General features: G+C 40.0%; 1 long non-coding RNA gene across 1 annotated transcript in view; it reads left to right on the top strand.

Moving 5' to 3' along the window:
• The first annotated feature begins 1534 nt into the window (after positions 1-1534).
• LOC124982059 (uncharacterized) overlaps positions 1535-22305 on the top strand; it is a 32938-nt gene continuing 12167 nt past the window's right edge. The window contains exons 1-2 of the long non-coding RNA XR_007108169.1: positions 1535-1586; positions 5465-5536. This is a non-coding gene — a long non-coding RNA (uncharacterized LOC124982059). The remainder of the gene's footprint in view (positions 1587-5464; positions 5537-22305) is intronic.

Below are 22305 nucleotides of genomic sequence, written 5' to 3'. Positions count from 1 at the left end.
ATTCACCAACAATACAGAGGACTTCTCATTCACTAAGTGAATTATTTTGCTTTCTTCACCTCATGTAGGAATAATTCATCGGATAGCTGGGAAGGCTTTACATGCTATCACTAAAGTTCAGAAGTGTGAGAACATGAAGCCTAGTCAAAAAATGCATAATCGATCACAATATTGAAGAAGCAGTGTTAAGGGAAAACAAAACTCCAGCTCTCCTTTTTTTCAGGCACCCCTGTATGATGGGAAGAGCTTTGCATAGAAGTTTGAGACATGGACTGTGGTCCTACTTTTGGTCAGCTGCATGGGGCTTTTGGATTGAGAACACTAGAGGAAGATTTCCTGTGATTTTGTGATTTTATAAGTTCCCCTCTACAATGTTGTGCAAGACAAAAGATCACCCAATTTCTTCCATTTAAAGTCATTAAAATACCTGCTTGGGATGTGCCGACAATAGTGAGTTTTCCATAAGCCAGCCAGTCTGCAGAATTTTTCCCATGTTTGCTTTGGCTACAGCATTCAGAAAGGTGAAATCACCAGCCCACATCACACAGTAAGGGAAAAAGCCTGGGCTCAAATCCCAAATCAACATCCAAGTCTCTGCTCTCATTTTTCTCTGGCAGCCTGCTCCTCTCTGGACTTCAGTTTTTGTCCCCAAATGAAGTTGGGTATGTTCTCGAAGCCCTCTCCCAAGGGTGAGAGTGTCATTATAGCAGCTGTACCCAGTGTCCCAATAATTCAAGCAGACACACTCTAAACTCTGGAAAATGCCCACAGACTCAGTAGTCAAGCTGCACCTGCTGTGAGATGACTAACCTGTATTTTCTGATTTTCTGAGAATAAATAAAAATGTCTTGCATTCTTAAGATATGAAAACTCAGTAACAAATATTCAACTGTGAGGCATCATATATAAACTTAGGTGTTTTTCTTCTAGACATAAAAATGACACAATTACCTAATTTGGTGAATGCACACATAATCCCATTATTTTACTAGCATATTGAGAGTCCAAACCCTGCCAGGCATGGTGCACACACCTGTCTTCCCAGAAGCTCAGGAGGCTGAGGCAGGAGGATAGCAGATTTAAAGCAGGCCTCAGCAACTTAGGGAGGCCCTAGGCAACGTAGTAAAATACTGTCTCAAAATAAAAAATAAAAAACAGACTGGGGATGTGGCTCAGTGGTTAGGTGCCCCTGAGTTCACTCCCTGGTACCAAAAAATAAAAAAGCATCCAGGCCCTCTTGGTGTTGTGCAATAATCAGTGAGGCTTCTATTTCACTGAAAAGTTGGCTCTTGTTTCAATTCGTCTTTTAGGAAGTTCTGACTTTTCCAGATCTATTTTTTATTTATCCTTTTTGGTTAAGTTTAATAAATCACCATTTATCAGCAAAAACTATGACGTCTAAAATGTGATCTTACTTCCTACATCAACTTCTAGTGCAAATGTGCGTGAATGGTCACTGGAGGGCTCCACTCTCAAAGGCTCACAGTCTTTAGGGCCCTGCTTTTCAAACGACAAACGGTGTTAGAGACTGAGTGAGAAGAGAACACAAAAAGAATGAATGCTTATTCTACAAGCCATTGGTGAAGGTGGGTACTGTTTTATGAACATTTTATTATACTTACATGGTATACATGTGTACTAGGTCTCAGTTTTAAATGCCTTGGGTTGGGGACCTGAAAAGTTTATAACTATTTTAAGAGTTGAGGCTATGGCTCAATACTTGCCTAGCAAACAGGAGGTCCTGGGTTCAACCCCTAGTATAGGGGTGGGGTGGGTTGGGGTGGGATGGGGGGGACACAAAATTATTTTAAGAAGTTTCAATGCCATTAGATTTCATGTCATGAGGGGAGGGGTGCTGTTGAATTGGCCAAGGGTTTTATGGGAGTGAAAAAAATAACTTGTGATTGCTGTATCTATTTTTTAATGTGGTTCTGGGGATTAAACCCGAGACTACTTGTGTGCTGAACATTTGCTCTAGGTACAAACCCCCTCTGGGTTTTTGTTGTTGTTGTTGTTGTTTACTTGTTTTTTTCAAATGCCCCTGTTTTTAAAAGTAAACTATAGAGTTAGAATACATTGTCACTGATGAACAGTGCTTTTGGTAACTTGAAGAAATTAAAACTTTAGGAACATAAAACTGACTTCAGAAAATGGCACAAAAATTCCTTTGCAATCCTCAAGTGCATTGGAGAGAAGAAAAGAGGAAGTTAGGAGGGGGTACTTACAGGATAAAAGCATGTGGGCCTAGTCTAAAAATGAAAATCTATTTTTAAAAAAGAAGAAAAGCAAAATCCTTCTTTCCTTTCCCCAACATACCATCCTCCCTCCTCCTTGTGGCAGCAGAGGGCGGCCTATGAAGGTTCAGAACCCCATTTCTGTTTTGCCCCCACTGCCAAAAACTAACCTGCCGTACAGTTAAAAAAAAAAAAAAGAAACCTCAGGACCAGGGCTGTAGCTCTGTTGTAGAGCACTTACCTAACAAGCTTAAGGCCCTGGGTTTCATCTCCAGCACCATAAAAAAGAAAAAAAATAAATAAACTTCCTCTGTCAGAAGTAAGAATTCTCCTTAATTACAAGTTCTTATATGCAACTCTCTTGGCACAGTTCAATTCAAAATGATAAATCTGTGTATAAGCTATAAACAAGATTTTTATTTAAATCTTAACTAGATTGGGGTACTTTTATGTTTTCCACCAATGTTGCTTCAATTCAGTAACCACAAGTAATTAATACTCATGTGTTAGTTAAACCACCAAGTGACTGAGTCATGAGTTTAACACATTTTCAGAAATGTGATAAAATTTAAAGTTGAATCCAAGTCTTTGAATTAAGAAAACGTGCTTTAAGAGACAACAAGATCATTCATCACAATGTCACATAGATAGAAATCAGAATTCCAAAGGTCTGGTAAAATGAAGAGTCCATTGGAATAGTTGTTGAAATAATCACCCACTTCTTTAAACTTTTTAAAATTATTTTAGAATAATATTATGTTTACAGAAAGCTGCAGAGATTCTCTAAATCTTTCCTTCTTTTACAGCTAGCCCTCTACTTCCACCCTTTCGTATCTTGTCCTGCTGGTTTGGGGTTTCTAGAGCGTCTGTGTACTAAGCATCCACAGGTGCTGAGACTGTGTGGGCACTGATAGAAAAAAGTTGCCATGGTCCACATCTCTCCCCTTTTTCCTGTCCCCTAAATCCTCCTCCTTTTACAAATATTTGTACTTAATACGACACAAGAAGGGACTATGAACTCTTGACCCTTACTTTAATGGTGATAATTGTTGTGTGTAGCTCAGTGGTAGAGGGCCTTCATAGTGTGCACAAGGCCCTGGGTTCAATCCCCAGCACTGCCAAAAGAAAAAATAAGTACTGTGCTTATAGCAAAGTGGTGGTGTCATGGGCAATCTTTTTTTCAATGTATTTAGTAATTTTTAAAATTAGAAAGAATAGCCAGGCATGGTGGCACTTACCTGCAATCCCAGTGACTCAAGCCTGAGGCAGGAGGATCACGAGTTCAAAACCAGTCTCAGTAACTTAGCAAGGCCCTAAGCAACTCAGTGAAACCCTATCTCTAAATAAAATACAAAAAAGGCTGAGAGTGTGACTCAGTGGTTATTGCCTCTGAGTTCAATTCCTGGTACCAAAAAAGAAAAAAAAAAAAAAAAAAAAAAAAGAAGTTAGAAAGAATATATAAATATGGGAAAATTTGCCCTACGAAAAAGAAAGCCCTCCTCTGCATATTCTGTGCAAAGACCCCAAGTCAAGCTCATGAGAGCTAGGATCAGGGGCAGAACCTGTGCTCTGGGACCCTGGGACAGTCCATTTGATTCTGTCTACCTCTTCCCACAACTAGACACCTGTAAAAAACCAGAAGTTTGGAACTCTATGAGTCTATGTTCTTTTAAAAACTACTCAAGTGTTTGCATATTCCAACATTTAAAATTTTATCTTTAAAAATTGAGCTCTTTTCCAATTTTTTCTCGAGTTTCCCTCATATCCCAGACACATTCTCCTGACATAACTCTTCTCCTAATTTATTTGGCCATAGTTCTACATTGAGAAATGGTACTTTTTATGGAATTCTTATTTGAAAGTTCACCGTCCAAATTAACATTTGCTTGAGCCCTCTATGAAATCAGATCATAGGCTCAAAGAAGAAAAAGGGAATAAAATTATGAAGCCCTAAGCAAAAATACAGTTATACCTTCGTGTGTATAACTTTAAAAGTCAGTATTCATATTCATGGACACAAGATCTTCAGAGTCCACTTAGGCAAATGCTCTGGGGCTGTTGGGAGACAACATGAGTGAGGAGGAGTGAGGCATGTGTATCAGGAGGCAACTGAGGTAGCATCTGTAGATCCCAGTTGGCTGCATTACATTTCTGTAGGTGGATCAAATTCTAAGCCTCTTTGTACCTTTGGACATTGATCTGCCTTTTTTTTTTAAATTCTGGAAAACTCCTGGTTCTGGGGTATATATAACCAATGCCAATAATCTAATAGTCTGACAGTTTTCCTACTTTGGAAAAGGTATCTTGTAAATGTGAGGCTAGTCCCTTTTTTTCATTTTTTAATTTTTTTGATCAGCAAAAATTTTTTAGATTTGTTTATATTCCACTTTTTTCTAGAAAAGATTTAAGACAGTTTGCAGGCATATGAAATTCTCATATCACTTAAGATTTTAGGTAAAAGTGATTATGACAAAGGACTTGGTTGATGTTCTTGGAACCTGTCATTGCCACCCCACCCACATGCAGGGCACAATCAAGCCATCATTCTGCCTTCACTCTCTGTGGGAGCGTTCTGAAATAATTTATCAAATCACTCCCTGAAGTGTATTTCTTTTGCATTCATCCATTTGTTACTTAACAAACGTTATTTGAATGACTTTTATGTTAGAAGGGCCAGATTTAAGGTTACATGAATAAGGCATAATTCTTGTCCTTGACAAACTCATTATCTAATTGAGGGATCAACAAATTACAGACCAGAACCAAATCCAGCTCACTTCCTATTTTCATATGATCCTCAAGCTAGGAATGGATTTTACAATTGTAAATGCTCCCCCTAATCAAAAGAAGCATAATATTTCATGTCATGTGAAAATCATATAAAATTCAAATTCAATGTCCTTGGATAAAGTTTTATTGTAACTCAGCCATGCTCATTCCTTAACACTACAACAGCAGAATTGAGAGTGGCAAGAGAGACTTTAGGGCCCAGCATATGTATTTGGTTTACTATCTGGTACTTTGCAAAAATATTCCCCAGCCCCTGTTCTTTTAATTCATTATTTAGGCTGGAGGTCTAGCTCAGTGGTAGAGCACTTGCTTAGCATGTGCTCTGGTTCCATTGCCAGCACCACAAGAAAGAAAAAATTATTTTTAACAACTTATTGACTATCTACAATATCCTTTGTGGGTGCTTTCTTGGTGTTTAGTTCTACTGTTCTCAATGCTAGAATTATGAAGTTCCTACCCTAATGAAGCTTACACTGAAGGGCAATGAAAGATGGAGACAACACAGATACCTGGTGAGCTAATATAAGCACGCTTGAAGCTTTCTTTGCCCATTTCAAAGTCGCACAATTATTTTCTGATGAGGTGCTAATACAGTGTGTCCATAAAAAGTGTGTGTGTGTGTGTGTGTGTGTGTGTGTGTGTTGTACATTTGTTTTGTTTTGTTTTGCAGTACTGAGGATGGAACCCAGGGCCTTGCATGTGTTAGGCAAGTACTCTACTAATGAGCTATATCCCAGACCCATAAAAAATATTTTTATAGCTGGCTGCAGTAGCACATGCCTATAATCTCAGCTACTTGGGAGTCTGAGGCTAGAGGATCTCAATTTCGGGGCCATCTTGAGCAACTTCATGCAATCCTGTCTGAAAATTTTAAGAAAGGCAATAGATGTAACTTAAAGGTAGAGTGCCCCTGGGTTCAATCCTCAGTACTCAAATGTGTGTGTGAATGTGTGTGTGTGTGTGTGTGTGTGTGTGTGTGTTTTAAAATAGAGGATGTCCTTGATTATGTGTATTTACTTAGGTTGACAGACTTTATAGACAACCTTATCCTCATCCCTATTTTACAGATGAGGAAACCAGAGCACGTTAACTCACTCAAAGACCTAAGCTAGTATGTGGCAGAGTCAGGTTTGACACTCGGCCCGTTTGTGCTTTGTACATGTCATGAATAATCCTCATCTGCAACAACACATTCTTCCTTAGGCACAGCACTAAGGATATATACCCAGTCCCATAGGGCACTCCCTTCTTTTCATTTAAGAAAGCATTGAGCCAGGTGTGGTAGAACACTCCTGTAGTCCCAGCAACTTGGGAGGCTGAGGCAGGAGGATCATGAGTTCAAAGCCAGTCTCAGCAACTTAGTGAGACCCTAAGCAACTCAGTGAGACCCTGTCTCTAAATAAATACAGGACTGGAATTGTAGCTCAGTGGTAAAGCACCTGCCTAGCATGTGTGAGGCACTGGGTTCGATTCTCAGTACCACATATAAATAAAATAAAATAAAGGTCCATTGAGAACTAAAAAATTTTAAAATAAATAAATAAAATACAAAAAAGGGCTGGGAATGTGGTTCAGTGGTTAAGCACCCTTGGGTTCAATCCCCGGTACCAAAAAAAAAAAAAGGAAGAAGAAGAAAGAAGAAAGAAGAAAGAAGAAGAAGAAGAAGGAGGAGGAGGAGGAGGAGGAGAAGAAGAAGAAGAGCTTTGAAAGATGCTGCATGTATGTATTTGACTGAGTTATTACTTATGAATTTCCTTGACTCTTGAAGATACAAGTTGGATTTATTTGGAAGCTCCATTCTATGGGTTATAGAAAGTTCAATGCCCTCCCAGATTACTAATTCAAGGTAGGCTTGTCTTCTTATAGTGGGCTTTCAACCCAGCTTACTTCTTCCAGTGAGTTCTTGTTCTTCTCTCTGAATCTAATTGCTCTCTATGTATCTTTATATTTGTGTTGACCAAACTATGAACATTAGCATCTTTTAAAAAATGTTCACCAAAATAATAAAAAGAATACAAAATTCCATGGATGTATGACTACTACAAAACAAGTTAACATCATTGAAAACTAACTTAAATCTGAATATTAGACATGGCTATGTCTAGTAATATCTAGTACTTACTGAGTGCTTATCATGTGCTAGGCTAAATACTAAATATTTATTGCAAAATAAACCTCTCCATTAGAAATATAGGGAGTCCACATTTTTCAATTCACCCAAATGCAGGATTGTATTATCATGAGGTTAATGAAATGATGGGTTAAGCTTGCACAACTTGCTGGGTAGGCATACCAAAGACCTAGCTCCGCTATCTGATTCCATCCTATGGTTTGGCACCATCCACCTAACCACTCTGACTAAAACACCAATAGAGTCAGTCTCTGGTACTGTGGTGAGCTAGACTTCTGGAATGATAGAAGTGACTTTAAGAAGCTCCTAGGGAGATGGCTCCAGAGAGATGATATGGGAGACTCCTTGATATACTCAGTGTCTATTTTGTCTTCTAAGGTTGTTTCACACTTCTCTCCATTTTTGGTGCAGGTTTTAGAGATGTGAATCTAGTTGACTTAATTCTGGAATCCCTATCTTCAGTACTACTGCCTAGACCACCCATTCCCCTTCCAAGATTTACCTGTTTCAAAACCACAATAGCAAACATAACACGTTCCTTCTTTCTTACGTAGAGCAATTAAAAATATCTCCATATGATCTGTCTTTTTCAGGCTTTGTTTTCAGCCCTATTTTTTAATACCTAAACATCCCCCAAAAACAACTCACTCCTTCAGAGGGATTCCTGCAGAGGATTTTTTTTGGAGGGAACTGGAGTAGAACATGAAACCCAGAGTCTTGTGCATGCTGAGTACACACTCTACCACTGAGTTATGTCCCCAGCCAGAGGACTTAAAAAACAAAACAAAAAACTTTTTTTAATACTGAAAGATGACCTTGAATCCACTGTAATTTACATTTTCAAAACAGTCATTTACAAATTTTAGTGACCTATTCTTAATAAACCACTTGCAGCATACCACTGAGTGATTGAGAAGCACAGCTCTGATTTTCTACTTTTGCACATTTGTTAGATTATAAATTGATTTTGAGATTCGGAAGTACTCTTTCTGCATTTGTCACCTCACAACTAGAACCTCTGACACAGGCTTGTTGGATATAATAAACTAAAAAGAAACTCTCCTAAACTTCCTTTCTGGGACTTGGTATCACAGATGGCGGGTAGTGGAGTGAGTGTTCCTCCACTGAACTCTTTAGCACTGGGTTGTCATCGTTGCCAGATAATGTGGCAAAGTTGTGATTTGACAGGGAACAAAATCCTGAAGGAGTCATGATTTGGACCCCACAGATAAACACTTAGAATGGAAAGCTTTACTTCCTACATTTCTGAAGTCATCTGTTCAATCTTTTTGCCCCCTTTTTTTTTCTTTGCCAAAGTGACATCCTGAAGGGCTACAGCTGCTATGTGACCCCAAGTGACCACTAAATTAGTGACTAAGTTTTTAACGACCCAGAAAGTCCCAAGCTCAGAAAACCAAGTAAGAGAATTGGGAATGCATATCTGCAAGGCCAGTAGCAATTCATGATAGTGGTCTGGTTCTGCTGGGCAGTGGGTGGCTTCACTGGTTTGGGAGTAGATTTAATTTTTCTTTTCTAGCTTCCCATCACCAGCCAATACACATATTAGGACCATCCGAGGTAATATTAGATAGACAGAACCTTGAAACAAGCAGCTAAGTATGTCCCAGAGAAGGTGAAGAAAGTCCAAAAGAAATTAAAAGGGAATCCATACGACTTGCTGTTTCTAGAATTCTCATTCAGAAGCACAGGTTTAGTGATAGAGGAGTCCATTTTCTTCTCTGTTGGTCTGATCACAATACTTGGTTCTGCAGTAAATAATATTTTCAGGACTGGGGATGTGTGAGGCCCTGTGTTCCATTCCCAGCACTGGCATATGTGTGTGTGTGTGTGCGTGTGTGTGTGTGTAATCCTAACATTATAAATGCTGTTTTTTGCTTTTCAGGTTTAGAATAAATCTATAGACAAAGCACATAAGATTTATGAATACCTTGCTACCCAGTTCCCCAGTTCTGGCAAATTCTAGAAGCTATACATCAAAGTAAAGTTAAATATTTTATTTTATTATTCATTTGCAGTACAGGGGATTGAGCCAAGGGCTTCGTGAATGCTAGAGAAGCACCCTACCACTGAGCTACCCCAGACCTTTTTATTTTGTTTTGAGACAGGGTTTCACCAAATTGCCCAGGCTGGCCTTGAGTTTGGGATCATCCTGCCTCAGCTCCCTGAGGAGCTAGGATTATTTATTATGTAGCATCTGATGGGATTTCAGCATAGTTACAGTTATAGAAAACAAGTTAAAAACATAGCAGAAGTTGGAGAGGGAAATGTCTCCTGCCTTAAAGTCTGTAAAATGGGTATGAAAGAGTAATTAAAACAAACTGCTAAAATTTAGACCTTTTGCAAGCTGATGATAATTGTTACATTTTGAAGTTGCACCAACTGTTTCAATGATTAAAAGCAGATTTGGCATAGTGAGTTCACATTCACTAGACTTCAAAATCCACAGCCTTGCAATGAGAGAGCTACAGTCAGAATTGGACTGAGCAACTTGAAATGCCAGAGTAGAAAAGGAATTCAGGATATGCCACCCTAAATATGCTGCTCTAGCATATTGATTATTTTGGGCTAAGGGTGCTTTGAAAGCAGCAGCCCTGGTCAGGGGTGTAGCTCAGTGGTAAAGCAACTTAGAGGCCCATGGTTCCATCCCCAGTATTGCTAAACAAAAAACAAAGCCCAGCAGGTGCAAGATGCCACTCTGACTCCCCTTTTCTTTTAGAAAGCAAGGGTTGAAATTCCCATGTGCAAGATGATTCATTCCTCTACCAGGAGGAAGGAAATATTCTTATCACCAGAGACAGAGTTGAGGCCAAGAATCTATACCAACAAACCTTGTTAAACTAACCCTAATCTTCCAAGTTCCTTTTCCTTAAGTTACTACTCTTTGCCCACCTATTTGATTCTGTTTTTGTTGTTGTTGTTGTTTTGGTTTTGTTTGTTTGTTTTTGTTTTTTCATTACTAGGGTTTAGAGTCAGGGACATTGCCACTGAGCCACATCCCCAGTCCTATTTATTTATGAGATGTGGTCTTGCTAAATTGCTTAGGTTGGCCTCAAACTTGCCATCTTCCTGCCTCAGTCTCATAAATAGTTGAGATTCCAGGCATGTACAGCTGTGCCCGGCTTAACTCTTCTTTGGGTCTTCCTTTCCCTTGTGAAGGCTCCCATGTACATGTAAATAAAATCTGTATGCTCTTCCCAGTTAATCTGTCTATGTCAGTATAAGATGGGGACCTTTATCTCCCACATAGCAGTTCTTTATACTTCATTTTAATTGAATTCATTTTTAACTAACATATAAAACACAAAATTTTACATATTAATTATACTGTTGTCATAACTACTTAGGAGGCTGAGGCAGGATAGTGAGAGCCATCTCAAACAAACAAACCTGGGCAAAATAGTGAGAGCCATCTCAAACAAACAAACAAACAAAAACGATGTTTTCCTCCATGTGTACATTTTAAATCAGAGTAAACATACCTGCTTCTCAAACATTTATCCTTTATTTAGGGTAAAATCCCTAAAGAAATAATCTATTATCTGTTGATAGCAGAAAATGACTAATCAAAAGTTCTCCATCATGTAATTATTGGCCAAAGTAACACCCCTTTCTGCTGATCAGAAAATATTATTGCCAGAGGGCAATACCTGTAGAAATGATCTAATCCCACCATGTTATCTTACAGATGAGAGAAATGAATAGCAAATGACCCATCCAAGGCCACATGCAACTTTTTGTGTAGTCATAGTGATATGACTATTACTTAGGTATTCCCTCCACTCAACTGTTTTACATTTCTGAATGCACAGAAGAAAAATAAAGGCTATTTCTCAGTTTAAAAGAGAAGGGGCTGACTTGGGGTGTAGCGAGTACAGTATGTACTTGCTTAGCATGTGTAAGTATAAGGCCTGGGGTTCATCTCTAGCACCTTCTTCCAAAAAAAAAAAGAGGAGAAGTGACCCATTATCTTGGTAGTTGTACTACAGTTGATGCAAATGGCATCCCTGGAGTTGTGCCTTGACTAGCCTATGTGACTCTTTGTGGCAGCCTGATAAATGTCATGTTTTAAAACAGAAATTCTATATATGGAAAATCAAGCCAAACTAGACAAAGTTTCGGTAGAAACATTAACTGGGCATGGTGGCACATGACTATTGTCATAACTACTTAGGAGGCTGAGGTAGGAGAATTGCTTGAACCTATGAGTTCGAACCCAACCTGGGCAAAATAGTGAGACCCCATCTCAAACAAACAAACAAAAACAACAAGCTGGGTGCGATGGCACACGCTTGTAATCCCAGTGGCTCTGGAGGCCGAGGCAGGAGGATCATGAGTTCAATGCCAGTCTCAGCAACTTAGTGAGGCCCTAAGCAACTCAGATCCTATCTCTAAATAAAATACAAAAAAGGGCTGGGGATGTGGCTCAGTGGTTAAGCACACCTCTGGATTCAATCCCCAGTACCAAAAAACAAAAAAACAAAAACAAAAAACCCCACAACATATGTGTATATATATACATATACACACATATATATCCATATCCATATACATACATATATATGTATATATATATAATTGCAATATTTAAAAAAAGACTGGGAAAGGTTATTCTCATGAACTATTACAAAGAGCAATTGAGCTGTTGACTAAAGAAGGAGATTTAATTTGCTTGCCTTTCCTCTGGTGACTTCCAGTTTTCTTTAAGTCATGTAATTAGAAATTCCTTCTCCTTTTGCTTAACCTTGGGGCAAGTCCTTTGTCTCATTCTAAGCCTGTCTTGTTGGTCCCGAGTCCCCTTGTCAAGGCAGTTCTAGCCCCCTGCAGGTGGCCCCTGGACAGAACAATGATCTGCTGAGATGGGCTTGGGATTCCCCACTTCCACTGTTCTCCTTCACCTTGGTAGACCTGGCTTTGGCTGCAGAGCAGGGAAGATAACCTTGACAAATAGACATTTCAGAGAGTGGGGAAAACACTTTAAGGAACAGTAGAATCAGTTTGAATTTGAGTTGTTGAGAAATGGGGAAGTTGGTGAAAGAGAATAGAGCTGGGGGTTTTAGTGAAGGGAACAGACTAGGAATCAGTTTGACTGGACGCTTGAAGAAGTTTCCTTAAAATGTGAAAATAATTTTGCAGAGGAATGTTTACACAAAAACTAATCTAAAGAAAAAACAACTTACACACCAGAAGCTAAATGTCATTTGATTCCCAGAGGGAATGATCTCAGAAGTTAAAAGGGGAGGGATGCTCTCCAACTATTAAATGTATTTTTAAAGGCCCTTTTGGGTTTAAATTGGTTCCAGGAAGAAGACAGGCCCTTATCCCAGGGGAGGTATCTTTGAAAAGGCTAATAGAAGGTTGGAGAAGTTTTCTATTGAGCATGGCATGGCGGGTGCAGAAGGCAGAGGGGTTAACCAGAAGTATTCTGTCCATGGTGGTTTCAACCCAATTTTGAGTGGTTTCAGCCTGATTTTGAGATCAAACATTTGGAGCTTACGAAACTCCCTCTGGGGTTGCCTTTGTTTATCCTGCTTTCCTGGCAGCCATTGGAGTTCAGGCAGAGTGATGTCACTGGAGGAACTTGGAAAGCAAGTCCAAGTTTTCTGCAGTGTAACTTTGGAATCAAAACCAGCCACACGGGTGGGTTTGCCAGTGTCATAAGTAGACCCTGAGTGGCAGTTTTAAAGCGTGTGCCTGAGTGGTGAAGGAAGTTGAAATTTCATCTGCCCCACTGCAAGCTGCTAGCTGGTCAGTGCAGGGAGAGGGAAGCCAGGCTTTTCAATTCTCAGCCTAGTGCTTTTATTCTGAACTTGGGATGCAATTAACCTTGCAAGTATAAAAATCACTCCAAAAATGAAGCTGACTTCTGTACTGAGTTCAGAACAGGAAACCTAATCTCCCTAGCCAGCACACAAAATCTAGACCTCTGAGCAATTTGTCACCATCCAAGGCCATCAAATTCAAAAAGACCAAGAAAAATGCTGCCACCCAACCAGGAGAAAAGGGTGCCTTGGGGAACCTGAGGATCATGAGCTCAGGAACTAAGGGGTAGAAACTTATAAAGGTACTGTAATTTTGGGGGGACTTTTACTTCCCTTTATGCAAAACCTCCAACTTCCTCCCTGCTACAAGCCAGTGCCTAAACTTCATTTGTTTGCTCTGGGAACACCGTTGTCACTGTGCTTTAGGAAAACAACAATGGCTAGGCAGAAGTGTTCATTTTACTGCAGGTGACTTGGAAGGAACACTGGTAATTTCACCTACCCACCTACCTCTCCATCCTTCATCTTTACCTGCAACCAATTCCTCCCCTCACTTCTTTTTTTTTTTTTTTTTTTTTAATAAAAAAATTTCCAGGGCTGAGGATATAGTTCAGTGGTAAAGAACATGCTCATCATGCATGAGTCCCTGGGTTCCACCCATAGCACCAAAATTAAAAGAAAACAAAATCTCCCAAGTACTTTCTGATTTAGAATGTGGTCAGCCACTGACTGACTAAGTCTTCAGCAGTTTCCATTCATTCAACAGACCTTCACCAAGCTACTTCTGCCATCCAGGGGTAAGTCCTGGTCCCCTGTAACTTCATGGGTGGAGTCAGAGATAACCCACTCATGGCCACAACTCTGGTAATTAGATCTTCATAGGAGGTTCAGAGTGGGGCCACGGCAACCTGTGGGGCAGGTGACTGTCAAGGAGGGGAGAACAAGGGGTGTACTTTCTTTCTAGGGGAGACTCTGTGGACAGAATGCAGTTGAGAGTAGTCAGGGAAAGGACACTCTAAACATGTGCAGAGGAACCAGGTGAGAGAAGTCATGCCTGGGAAGTCAGGGAGCAGTAGGAAATGAAGTTGAGATCAGAAATGCTGAGCCAGTGAAAGAAGACCTTGAGGCAGGAAACTGAAATGCTCGGATGTCTTATTTGGAGTGAGAAGAGTAGATCGGTGCATTGGTGAACTTGCAGGCAAATTAGTTGGGGTTCCCCAAGTGGTTTCTCAGCAAATTTTGTCCCACTTTGACAATCTCTAAATTATGGAGCAGATGACCCCTCGCTGAGAGGGGGCATCATCCTTCTGAGATGAGTTCTACAGAAGATTCCTCTATGTTCTTCATTTAGAATTGTGAACCCATTCCTAGGACTTTTCTTAAACCCCTAAGTTAAGTTCCAGGTAGAGGGACCTGAAACAAACCTGTCGGTCTGTCTTTCTCTTTCTTTTTTAACTGGTCAATGGAGTATTACTTCAGTATTTACTAAAGTTTTAAATACAATCAAGTAAAAATTAGACATTTAAATAAAATTAGACATTTTAAAAGTACAAGTCAGGCATTGGGGCACACACCTATAATCCCAGTTACTCCAGAGGCTGAGACAGGAGGATCACAATTTTGAGAGACCCTGTCTCAAAATTAAAAAGAAAAAAGGACTGGGGATGTTGCTCAGTCATAAAACACCCCTGGATTCAATCCCCAGTACCCACCCCCCCCCAAAAAAAAAAAAGTACACTATATTAGAAAGCTAATCAGTGATATTATTCTTTCCATGTGAACAATCTCTTTTGCTGAGGTAAGCAATACTGATTCTGAGGAACTTGGGACATTTCTAATACAACTGTGGTAGTGGTTCTCAAAGTGTGGTCCCCAGATCAGCAATTGCAGCATTACATGAGAACTTCAGAAATGTGTATTTTTGAGCCCTACCCCATATGTACTGAATCAGAAGCTGTGGGTTCATCTAGTGTTTGAACAAGCTCTCAGGCAGTTCTGATGCAAGGCTAAAGTTTGAAAACCACTTCCCTATGGTGTCACCTACTCAAAAGGAGCTACATGGAGAACCGAAGTTGTTTTTTTTTTTTTTGGTAATGGGGGATTGAACTCAGGACCTTACACATGCTAGGCAAGTGCTCCACCATGGAGCTACATCCCTAGTCCTGTTTTTGTTTTCTTAAGAGAAAAGCTTCAAGCCTAGTCAAAGTCACAACCAAGCAACTTCAAAGTTCATGTAACAGACATGGAGCAATCTTAACTATCAGTTTTTAATAGAAATCTAGCAAATGATTTTTAAAATTACATATATTATACTCTCTGAGCAGAGAGAAGAGAGAAAAAAGGCACAAAGTTCTGGCCTATGGTAGGATTCTGCCCTCATTTGTCATTATCATTTAAAAAAAACATTTTAATGCAAATGATAACAACTTATAAAAAGCCATGACCCCATATATATGTATAATTACTGTGTGTCAATTTAAAAAAAAAAATCTACCTATGAGAATCCACAAGGGCTTCCTGAAAATTAATTTTGTGGGTCCTAAGGCTCCTGTCCACAAGTGACCTACTGTATAGTTGAGTTAAAACTTGAACATAAGAAGCAATTATGGTTACCCAAGGTGGCATATACTCCTGAGATACGTTGTGAGGAGGCAAAGTAGGTCTCATGGAGTCAAGGACCCTCCTTCAGGGTCTGGCGTATAGCTCAAATGCAGAGCACACAAGCTCCCCAGTCTTAACGTTGGGAATCTGGGATCAAATCCCCAGCACTAAAAAACAAAGAAATGAAAGGAGTCCTCCTAGTCTGGGTGAGGTGGCACATATCTGTAATCTGTGGACTCTGGAGGATCGCGAGTTCAAAGCCAGCCTCAGCAACAGCAAGGGGCTAAGCAACTCAGAGACCCTGTCTCTAAATAAAAATTTTTTAAAAAGAGACTGAGGATGTGGCTCAGTAGTTGAGTGCTCTGAATTAAATCCTTGGTATACCCCCCCATCACCACCAAAAAAGAGTCCTCCTTTAGTTTTCATTCAGAGAACTTTTGTTTTCACTCCTCGCCCAATCAAATGCTACCAGATATGCAAAGTCACCCCTCCTTTGATCTCCCTTTTCTCTTAACCTAACAGCAACTTCCCAGCCTGCTTTGCAGAGCCCAAAGGGATCTCAGACTTACCAAACCCTAAATTCTGCCAGAATGAAGTGGAAGTTTCCGAGGAATGGGCCCTACATGCCCCACTGACTGTTAAGTCATGTGTCCCTCGGCAGGAACACCTGGCTGCCCCTCCAGGGCTACTGAGGACATCATACTACTCAGTGGTCAACTATCCTAGGAATTTGGGCCTCCTGGGTTTGTCCTATGCAACTGGGAAAAGGGGCATTTAGTGCCCCAACTCTAAGAACTCTGACCTTTTATTCTGGTGCAGTAGCCCATCTTATCTCCAAAAGAGAGTTTTTGAGGATATGGCAACTGCTGCATTAACAGATGACTCTAGGAAGGAAAGGAAAAGGCTTGTTCTATAAATACATGTACCGTTCTTGGATGATGCACTGGCCGCCTCCCCACTCCCACCCCAATCACCCTTGTGACTGTCAGAGCAGAGCAGCCTCAAGCCAAGGGATTAGTGCAATCACAAGGTCAACAGTAGATACCCCATCCATAAATACTCCTGGAGAGCTTTAGTCATTGACTAGGAGCCAGGAAGGGAAAAAAGAAGAGGGAGGTGGGGAGAGAGTTGGCAGCCTGCTGGGGCTATCTTCAAACAGCTACAGTAATTTTTTTTTTTTCTTTAAAGACTGATTTTCCACCAGAATGTAGAAATCTATGGAGGGAGTATAGACAAGAGAGAAAAAGAACAATTACCACAAAAACACTTTTTTAAAGAGGTGGATAACCTGATCTTCAGAATATAGATCTGTCCCCCAATTCTTTGTTAAAAGAAAACCAAGAGCTGGTACTACTGGCAATTTCAGAATCTCTGTTAAATTACAGTTAGAATATTATATTTTCTGCATCAGGTAAACAGGAAGAGAAAGCAGGTTTCCTGCGTTGATAAAGTTGGACGATCATTTAGAGTCTCAAATCTCCTTGGATACATGAACCCATAAACCAGGAGGTAATTTGTTGGAAGGGGCTGTTCTGTGGGAATGGAGGACCTTGGGGATCTTCAGGTCCTCATTTGCTTGTCTGTCACGTGCACTTCTGGGGTTGCAAGGCAGATGAAGACAATGGGAAGCTGTGAGGAAGACATGAAATGCTCTGTGTGGGAGCAAGTTGCCTAACAGCATTGTACCTAAATAAAGAAGGCCTCGATGTGCTGGTAACCACACCACGAACTGATATTCTGCATCTTCACCAGACAGAGGGGAGGACTGGGGGTGGATCGGCTTTACTGTCACCAGCAGAGACAACTTCCAGAGCAGCTTGGATGAATCATCTGGTGCACACACGCACACACCCCAAAATTTTTAAATATGGATGAAGGGGGTGGGGAGATGCCAACTAACAGAAGCTGAATGTTGGGTACATAATTCTTGGACCTGTGTGTGTGTCTAATTCTGGCTTGTTATTGATTCTTTTAGTCCCTTTTGAGTGAAATTTTAAGTGACTTACCTAAGGACCAATTAGTACTAAACTTATTCTAGAAAAAGCTAAAATCCTAAGTTATTTTAGTGATATGGCTAATGTAAGCAGCTTATCAAAGAACAAATTAGATAACTGGACATGGTCAGAAATGTAATTAACATCAAATATGCTCTAGTTTGAATCTGGAATGTCTCCCAAAGGCTTACTTGTTATAGGGTTGGTCCCCAGCCTGTGGTGGGGGCCTAATGGGAGGAAATTAGGTCACAGGGGGATGTACCCTTGAAAGGGATATTTGGACCTCTGCACCTTCTTCTTCCTCTCTCTCTTTGCTTCCTGGCCACCATCAGATGAGTAGCTTGCTCCACCAAGCTCTCTAGACATGATGCTCTGCCTCATCACAGGTCCTAAAACACAGGACCAACCAACAAATCTTGGCCTGAAATTTCTGAAACCATGAGCCAAAATAAACATTTTCTCCTTTAAAACAATTTATCTCAGGTATTTGTCGTAGCAATGGAAAGCTAACACACAGATTTTCTCTAATAGACAAAACCACCCATATGCATCAGCCGGGACCCTGACAGGTAAAACTTTCCAATTTGAAAGTTTAATAAAGGTGTTGTTTACAAAGATCTGAGTTTGGGGGACCACAAAAGATAATGAATTACCTCAAGGCTGGCTGTACAAAGGGGGAGACCCTATTACTACCCTTGGCCTATGAATTAAAGGGAGAGAGTTGAGTGGAGGGAGCCACCACATGCTACTGCCATGATACACTGTGTGATGCCACAGGCCTAAAGCAACAGGCCGCCCTACCATGAACTGCGACCTCTGAAACAGTGAGTCAAAATAAACCTTTCATCCTTAATGTTGATTAGCTCAGGTATTTTGTCAGAATAATAGAAAGCTGATCGGGCACAGTGGTACATGCCTGTAATCCCAGCAACTCTGGAGGCTGAGGCAGGAGGATCATGAGTTCAAAACCAGTCCCAGAAAAAGTGAGGCACTAAGCAAATCAGTGAGACCCTGTCACTAAATAAAATACAAAATAGGGCTGGGGATGTGGCTCGGTGGCTGAGTGACCCTGAGTTCAATCCCGGTATCCCTTCTCCTGAAAAAAAAGAAAGCCAAGTAAAATAAAATTTTATTAACATCTTCTAAAAATCAAGGTTCTTAGTTCCAGAGTGAATTTGTATTTCACTTGGTGTTCAGAGCAAAGATTTCAAACCCTGCTTGCCTCTGCTGCCATCCTGCTGTTTACTTTGTATCTGTGTCAGAGGCAGGGTATGACAATGGGTGGACAATAGAATTGACAAAAATGGTGCCAGTTCTTATTCACAGAAAAAAGAACTCAGGGCATGATTCAGTATAGAGCATGAGCTCAGCATGTGCAAGGTCCTGGGTTTAATCCCCAGCAACACACACAGTGAAACAAAACAACATATCCAAAAAAAAGCTATAGAATCAAATTCTCATTTGCCTTTAGAGACACAGGTTCTGTGCTCACAGAAAAGTTTAAAGATTGTGATCAAGCAAATGGGAATGTAAGAAACTTTGCTTTAAGAGATTCAGTAGTCAATAGCCAGCTAAACATAGCTGTGAAGGATTTTAGAGTATGCAATTGGAGCTATGTAAGTAAGGATTCCATATGAGGTGATATTTTATCCATATTAAATGTCTTGCTGGTATCTTCCTATAGTAGAGTGAAACAGACATTATTACCTCATGTACATATATGACTGCACAACCCATGTGATCCTATAGCATGTACAAACCGAAAAATGAGAAATTATACTCCATTTATGTGTGATTTATCAAAATGCATTCTACTGTCATGTATAACTAAATTGGAACAAATAAAAAAATTATTTTTAAAAAAAGTCTTGCTAGGATCTAAAAAGCCAAAACTCCTACATTGTTCCAGCCATAGACACTTTATTCAAGTTCATTATATACAATGAACAGGATAGGCCCTGCCCTGAAGACACCATGTCTTTTGTATCATAGTAGATTGGTGAGTCAAGAAATAAATGAGTGGAATAAAAAGAGTCAATTGAAATTTTATACCATTGAGAGAGGAGAGACACTGACTTAAACTTCACTAAAAAAGTCACGTTTTGCTTGCCATTTAAGATCAAGTTGTTATAGTTTGGATCCAGATGTCCCCCAAAGGTTCATGTGTTAAAAGCTTGGTCCACAGTGCAGTAGTGTTTGGAGATGGGTATTTCAGGAAGTGATTGGATCATGAGGGCTCTGATTTTCTCAATGGATTAATCTATTGATGGGTTCATAACTGAATAGACTATTTGGGGGTGGAAATGATAGGATGTGGGACCTAGTTAGAGGAAGCAGGTTACTGGGTGCATGTTTTAGAAGATATAACTTCTCCACTCCCATTCATTCTCCCCACCTCACCCCCTTTCTCCTTTCCAACTACCATGAGGTGAACAGCTTTGTTCCACCACACCCTTCTGTCATGTTCTTTGCCTGAACTCAAGCCCAGAAACAATGGATCCAGATGATCATGGACCAAAACCCCTGAAACCATGAGCCAAAAGAAATCTTTCCTTCTTTAAACTGTTTTTTCTCAGGTTTTTTTTTTTCACAGCCACAAAAATCTAACACACAAGTGAAGTCCCCACAATAGGGATTTATGGAAGAATAAATCACAATTTTCTATAGCTTGATTTAAAGCTTTCAAATCTTTCTTCAGAAGTTGGTAATGATGACAGCACACGACAGCTCTAGTCAGCTGCCCTCTACTAACGATTGCTTCTTGCAATCCTGGTGCAAACAATGCTCTCTTTTTGGCAAAGCCCCTGAATAAGCTGCTGCAGCTGCGGCTCTTTGGGGAAAAAGAGAATCTGCTCCTGCTGGTCTTCTTCATGGGGACTGTATGTTCCCTTTTTTTTTTTTTTAATTAATTAATTAATTAATTAATTATTTTTACAGACTTCATTTTGATTCATTGTACACAAATGGGGTACATGATTTCATTTCTATGGTTGTACATGATGTAGATTCATACCATTCGTGTAATTATACATGTACATAGGGTAATGATGTTTGTCTTTGGTGTTAATTTGGATCTGGAATGTCCTCCAACGTCCCACGCATTGTAGGCTTGATTCTCAGCCTGTGTTGTTCTTGGGAAGTGGTAGACCCTTTAGGAGGTGGGCCCTAGTGCAAGGAAGTTAGGTCATTGCCAGGGTGTGCCCTTGAAGGGGATATTGGGACTCTGGCCCCTTCCTGTCTCTCTGATTCCCAGCTGTCATGGGGTGAACAGCCCTCTTTGCCATGCATTCCTGGCCATGATATTCTTCTACCTTACCACACCCAAAATCAACAGAGCCACTGACCATGTTCTAAAATCAAAATGAAACTTTCTTCCTTATAATTTGGTTATCTCAGATATTTGTTACAGTAATGGAAAGTTGACTAGCACAGTATCCCATCCTGACTTTTTTCAGTAAGAATGCTTAAAAAAGTCATTAGTGACAGCAGTTTCCAACCCTGTCCAACAAAAGCACATAGGCAACTCTGGTCCTGTGTATGTGTGTTCCATGGCTCAGCAATGTGTTGGTAAGCTTTTCATTTCTGTGACTAAAATACCTGACAGGAACAATTTAGAGCAGGAAAGTTTAATTTGCTAAGGGGTTTCAGAGGTTCTGTCCATAGTCAGTCAATTCCATTGCTCTGGGCCCAAGATGAAACAAAAATCATGATGGTGGTACACTGCTCTACTCATGGTGATCAAGAAGCAGAGAGAAAAAGGTGAATCCTTCCAGGGCAAGCACCCAGTGATCCACTTGTGTATCCCACTTGTGTATACTTACTCAGTTAGTCTATGTAAACTAGGGCAGACTGATTAGGTTACAACTCTCATAATTCAATCATTTCACCACTGAATATTCTTGCATTGACACAGGAACTTTTGAAGGACACCTCATATCTAAAATCATAACAACCTAAAATTGCCACCTCTTTGTTCCTTGGGGCCAATTTTGTCCCACCTGTTTCTCAGTCGTAGTTGCTGAATGGGTAGGATGGGCAAACATTCCCAATTTCATTCTCAGTCCCTGGCAAGTTTGAAATTACTCTGAGCACTTGGTAGTCATTTTCTGATTCTCACCCATATTTGTGGCCCATCCTGTGATAAGCAGACAAAATACTGACACCTTCAACAACAATATTATAACATAATATTGAGCCACACATTGACCTTTAGAAAATCAAGGTCAAGAAAACTTGAAAAAAGTCTGTAACACATCACCCAGGACTTGCTTACATAGTCCTAGGTTATCTGCTAATTATGTTTTACATATGAATGTGTCAATTGACAAAAATCAATTCGTGTTTTCTATGAACACAGTCATGATCTCCCTTCCTGAAATTATTTACTTCACCCCCACAAAGGTCACTATTATTCTATTTTCTATTGCTATTAAAAAGTTATTTTATTGACATATAATAAGTAGGAAATTTGTGAAAATTTGATACATGTATATAATGTATCAAATGATCAAATCTGGATAATTAGTATTCCCATCTCCTTAAACATCAATCATTTCTTCCTCTTGGGAATCAGGTTCCCAACTCCTCTCTTCTAGTTCTTTATAACATATAATTCATTGTTATGAACTATAGTCACCTCACTGTTCTGTAGAAGATTTACTTATTTTCCCTGATCTAAACTACACAGTGCACTTAGCAGGAAATTATGAAGTGACATGTCCAGCCTCCAAAAGTCCTGTACCAAGTAGTTAATGGATCTCCTCATACCACCAGCT

The sequence above is a fragment of the Sciurus carolinensis genome, chromosome 4 (assembly GCF_902686445.1).
Source record: "Sciurus carolinensis chromosome 4, mSciCar1.2, whole genome shotgun sequence".
In the NCBI taxonomy this organism is placed as follows: Eukaryota; Metazoa; Chordata; class Mammalia; order Rodentia; family Sciuridae; genus Sciurus; species Sciurus carolinensis.
Note: the sequence above shows the minus strand (reverse complement) of the source record. Positions and strands in the feature narration are given on the sequence as shown.